The sequence below is a fragment of the Aegilops tauschii genome, chromosome 4 (assembly GCF_002575655.3).
Source record: "Aegilops tauschii subsp. strangulata cultivar AL8/78 chromosome 4, Aet v6.0, whole genome shotgun sequence".
Taxonomy (NCBI): domain Eukaryota; kingdom Viridiplantae; phylum Streptophyta; class Magnoliopsida; order Poales; family Poaceae; genus Aegilops; species Aegilops tauschii.
Window position 1 is genome coordinate 520,412,081 of NC_053038.3, and position 6,000 is coordinate 520,418,080.

The following is a 6,000-nucleotide window of genomic DNA, read 5'->3' on the forward strand; positions in this document are numbered from 1 at the left end:
CTTATTTATTTTATTAAAGTTTATTCAGTAATTAAGATAAAATTGGACAAAAACATTGGGCTTTTAATGACTACACCTCTTGTATACCCAGAGATAGGATTCACGCCACCGTACTAAACCTTTCTGTCACTGGTGTTCAAAATGGCGTTTCATGCTCCCTCTCTGCCCTTAGCCTCTGTGTGGCTCGATCTCTATACACCTGGGTACCTGCAGGGACAAAGATAATGAATGAGACAAGAGACAACTATGAAGCAATTTTATTTCACACATACAAGATGTTATAATACTTCCATTGATCCTTCCAACAAATACATTGGGTTGTAGGGTTATGCCTCAACCCATGACCTTATCGATGCTCCCTATGCGTGTGTTCTTGATCACCGAACAAGTTACAAAATAAGTTTATGCGCTCCTATCCTTGTTCTTGTGAGTCCTTGTGAAGCTACATTAGTGATGGTTGGTGGTAGATGCGGATTACCAGCAAGCTCTGTATGCTACTCTATATTAGGGATATTACTGTGCTTTTTTGCTATGGTTAGTGATGATTACTGATCAGTTGAGCAGTTCTTTTGAATGTACCAATTTTATTTTTTCATTTATTTGTTTCCCCCCATTTGAAACAGGGCTCAAGTCGCTTCCTGAGATGCATTTCACACCTATTTTGTTTCTACTTATTTATTTTATTTTATTTTGTTTTGTTTTGTTTCTACTTATTTATTAAAGTTTATTTTGTTTCTACTTATTTATTTTATTTTATTTTTTGCTTTTTTATTTATTTTACGAAAATTCTTTTTGCTTTTAATGTTTTGAATAGAAAATACTTTGATAATTTTAGTTGCATAAATTTTATATAATTTTAGTTTCAATAATACTAGAGGTTTATAAAAGTTTTTTAGTTGATTCCTTTAGCTATTAGAGTTTCATTAAAGTTTTCTAGTTCATTCTTTTTTCTATTAGTACCGGTTCTAAGGCTGGGGCCCCACGAGCACCTTTAGTACCGGTTCGAAGGCTAGGGCACCACGAGCACCCCTTTAGTACCGGTTCGTGGCATGAACCGGTAATAGAATTTTTTAGTTGATTCTTTCTGCAGCTGTTTTTTAATCCCACCTCGCCAAGCGAGAGGCACTCGCAGCGGTTTATAAGCCCTGAGTGCAGAGACGATGAAGGAGAGGTGCAATGCTCACCTACACGTTGCTTAGCTTCAGGCCTTGAAATGGTGTAGACTGCACGAAGCTATGTGTAGTTTCTCAAGGCCTGAAGCTAAGCAACGTGCAAGTGAGCATTGCACCTCTTTTTTATTTTTAATAACTTATTACAACTCTGGACTTTTTTGCGTTCAGTATGCACCATTCAAAGCCACGTCATCAACTTTCAACCCTATCTGACATAATTTGTTATTTTTCATGCATTTACTGATTTTTTTGAGCTATAAGACCCTGAAATTGAAATGCATTTCAAATGAACTCTGAAAAGGTTGAAAGTTGGCATGGTATCATCATTTCACCCACATAGCATGTGCAAAAAAGTAGAGGGGGTTACGGCAAAAACTGGATGCAATTCGTGTACGAAACCGACAATCTCTTTCGAAGTATCAGGGTTTCATACGGAAACTCATCTGTTACACAGGGATTTCATTTTTTTGAACTTATTTGAACTCCAGACTTTTTCTGTGTTCAAAATGCACCATTCAAAGCCACATCATCAATTTTCAACCCTTTCTGACTTCTTTTGTTATTTTCCATGCATTTACTGATTTTTTTGAGCTATAAGACCCTGAAATTGAAAAGCATTTCAAATGAACTCTGAAAAGGTTGAAAGTTGGCATGGTATCATCATTTCACCCACATAGCATGTGCAAAAAAGTTGAGAGGGTTACGGCAAAAACTGGATGCACTTCGTGTACAAAACGGACAATCTGTGTCGAGGTATCAGGGTTTCATACGGAAACTCGTCTGTTCAACAGGCATTTCATTTCTGCACATGTAACTGCAGTGATATTCTAGATCAAAGGCATCATCATAATAGTTGTGGAGAGAAATTCTTCACTTTTTCTTCAGTTGTGTCCTTTGCTTATTGCGCCGTAACCATGGATATTCTTCATCGCTTAACACGGTGCTTGGGTCAGCCTTGACTTTGAAGGGAGGAATTTCATGAAACTTTTCATAATCTTCAGACATGTCTGTCTTGCCCTCCAATCCCACGATGTCTCTTTTTCCTGAAAGAACTATGTGGCGCTTTGGCTCATCGTATGATGTATTCGCTTATTTTTTCTTTTTCTTGGTTTGGTAGACATGTCCTTCACATAGAAAACCTGGGCCACATCATTGGCTAGGACGAACGGTTCGTCTGTGTACCCAAGATTGTTCAGATCCACTGTTGTCATTCCGTATTATGGGTCTACCTGTACCCCGCCAACTAACAGATTGACCCATTTGCACTTAAACAAAGGGACCTTAAAATCATGTCCGTAGTCAAGTTCCCATACGTCCACTATGTAACCATAATATGTGTCCTTTCTCCTATTGGTTGCTGCATCAAAGCGGACACCACTGTTTTGGTTGGTGCTCTTTTAATCTTGGGCGATCGTGTAAAATGTATTCCCATTTATCTCGTATCCTTTGTAAGTCAATACAGTCGAAGATGGTCCCCTGGACAATGAGTACAACTCATCAAAAACAGTGGTGTCACCTCTGACACGTGTTTCCAACCAACTGCCAAAAGTCCTGATGTGTTCACATGTAATCCAGTCGTCACACTACTCCGGGTGTTTGGAGCGCAGACTGTTCTTGTGTTCATCGACATACGGGGTCACCAAGGTAGAGTTCTGTAGAACTGTGTAGTGTGCTTGAGACCAAGAATGCCTGTCTCTACATATTATTGAGTCCCCTCCAAGCATGCCTTTTCTAGTCAGTCTCCCCTCATACCGCGATTGAGGGAGACCAATCTTCTTAATGCCAGGAATGAAGTCAACACAAAACCCAATGACATCCTCTGTTTGATGGCCCATGGAGATGTTTCCTTATGGCCTAGCGCGGTTATGAACATATTTCTTTAGGACTCCCATGAACCTCTCAAAGGGGAACATATTGTGTAGAAATACGGGGCCCGGAATGACAATCTCGTCGACTTGATGAACTAGGACCTGCGTCATGATATTGAAGAAGGATGGTGGGAACACCAGCTCGAAACTGACAAGACATTGCGCCACATCACTCCTTAGCCTTGGTAGGATTTCTGGATCGATCACCTTATGAGAGATTGCATTGAGGAATGCACATAGCTTCACAATGGCTAATCGAACATTTTCCGGTAGAAGCCCCCTCAATGCAACCGGAAGCAGTTGCGTCATAATCACGTGGCAGTCATGAGACTTTAGGTTCTGAAACTTTTTCTCAGCCATATTTATTATTCCCTTTATATTCGACGAGAAGCCAGAAGGGACCTTCATACTGAGCAGGCATTCAAAGAAGATTTCCTTCTCTTCTTTGGTAAGAGCGTAGCTGGCAGGACCTTCATACTGCTTTGGAGGCATGCCGTCTTTTTCGTGCAAACGTTGCAGGTCCTCCCGTGCCTCCGCTGTATCTTTTGTCTTCTCATACACGCCCAAGAAGCCTAGCAGGTTCACGCAAAGGTTCTTCGTCACGTGCATCACGTCGATTGAAGAGTGGACCTCTAGGTCTTTCCAGTTGGGTAGGTCCCAAAATATAGATTTCTTCTTCCACATGGGTGCGCGTCCCTCAGCGTCATTCGGAACAGATAGTCCGCCGGGACCCTTTCCAAAGATTACGTGTAAATTATTGACCATAGCAAGTACGTGATCACCGGTACACCTGGAGGGCTTCTTCCGGTGATCTGCCTCGCCTTTGAAATGCTTGCCTTTCTTTCGACATTCATGGTTGGTCGGAAGAAATTGACGATGCCCTAGGTACACATTCTTCCTGCATTTGTCCAGGTATATACTTTCGGTGTCAGGTAAAGAGTGCGTGCACGCATGGTATCCCTTGTTTGTCTGTCCTAAAAGGTTACTGAGAGCAGGCCAATCATTGATGGTTACAAACAGCAACGCATGCAGGTTAAATTCCTCCTGTTTGTGCTCATCCCACACACGTACACCATTTCCATTCCACAGCTGTAAAAGTTCTTCAACTAATGGCCTTAGGTACACATCAATGTCGTTGCCGGGTTGCTTAGGGCCTTGGATGAGAACTGGCATCATAATGAACTTCCGCTTCATGCACATCCAAGGAGGAAGGTTATACATACATAGAGTCACGGGCCAGGTGCTGTGATTGCTGCTCTGCTCCCCGAAAGGATTAATGCCATCCGCGCTTAAACCAAACCATATGTTCCTTGGGTCACCTGCAAACTCAGCCCGGTACTTTCTCTCGATTTTTCTCCACCACGACCCATCAGCGGGTGCTCTCAACTTCCCGTCTTTCTTACGGTCCTCACTGTGCCATCGCATCAACTTGGCATGCTCTTTGTTTCTGAACAGTCGTTTCAACCGTGGTAGTATAGGAGCATACCACATCACCTTCGCAGGAACCCTCTTCCTGGGGGGCTCGCCGTCAACATCACCAGGGTTATCTCGTCTGATCTTATACTGCAATGCACCGCATACTGGGCATGCGTTCAAATCCTCGTACGCACCGCGGTAGAGGATGCAGTCATTAGGGCATGCATGTATCTTCTGCACCTCCAATCCTAGAGGGCATACGACCTTCTTTGCTGCGTACGTACTGTCGGGCAATTCGTTATCCTTTGGAAGCTTCTTCTTCAATATTTTCAGTAGCTTCTCAAATCCTTTGTCACGCATAGCATTCTCTGCCTTCCACTGCAGCAATTCTAGTACGGTACCGAGCTTTGTGTTGCCATCTTCACAATTGGGCTACAACCCTTTTTTGTGATCCTCTAACATGCGAGCAAACTTCAGCTTCTCCTTTTGACTTTCACACTGTCTCCTTGCATCAACAATGACCCGGCGGAGATCATCATCGGGCACATCGTCTGGTTGCTCTTGATCTTCAGCTTCCCCCGTTGCAGCATCACCGTATTCAGGGGGCACATAGTTGTCATCGTTGTTGGGGATATTACTACTGGGCGTAAACCGGCCAGGAGAGGCCGGGTTAACCCCATAATGGTTCACTGTATTTGAAGCCCATGAAGACAAAGATGGTGATGCTTTATAAAGGCCTAGGGCCCAAAGCCGGGTCAAGGCCTGTAGACATAAACCGACATTAATATGTAAACTTGTGTTGTAAGATAGAAAGAGCAGAGACCGAGCCGGACACGTTTATGAGCCGGCCTCAGGATTTTGTAAACCGACGGGCGTCAACCCATGTATATAAGGGGATGACCGGCGGCGGTTCAAGGACAACAAACAACAACTCGAGACTCAGGAAAAGCGTATTCGCTCCCTGGTCATCGAAACCCTAGCAATTCCACAACAACTGGATTAGGCTTTTACCTTCACCGCAAGGGGCCGAACCAGTATAAAATATTTGCGTCCCTTGTCCGCTTTAACCCCTTTAAGCTAACCCGTAGCAATGGCTCCACGACTAAGTGTTTTCCTTAGGACATCTCCCGTGAGAAAACCACGACAGTTGGCGCCCACCGTGGGCTATCGCACGATGGTTTCGAGTTCTTAGAGGGCAGTTCGAAGGACTCAAGGGCTACGCTGTGGGCCGGATGACCAAGAGTCGTCGTGGAAAGCTCTACATCGACGATGCAGGCTGGGGCCCCGAGGCCGGCTCAATCGAGTACGGGTACCGGGTCCCCTTCGGCGGCATACACGTTTTCATTGGCAAGATCGCCGAACCGGGCCCTGAGCTAGACATCTGCACCGACCTTGTCGAAACGGCTCAGCGTGCGAGATATGCCCGGGTTAAGCCTGTCATGAAGCGTGCCTTCGTGGGAGTCATCCACGGAGGGGAATCTGAGGATAGATTGGAATTTGGTGGTGAAACCGTCATTTATTTCGGCGACGAGTCATCCACCGGA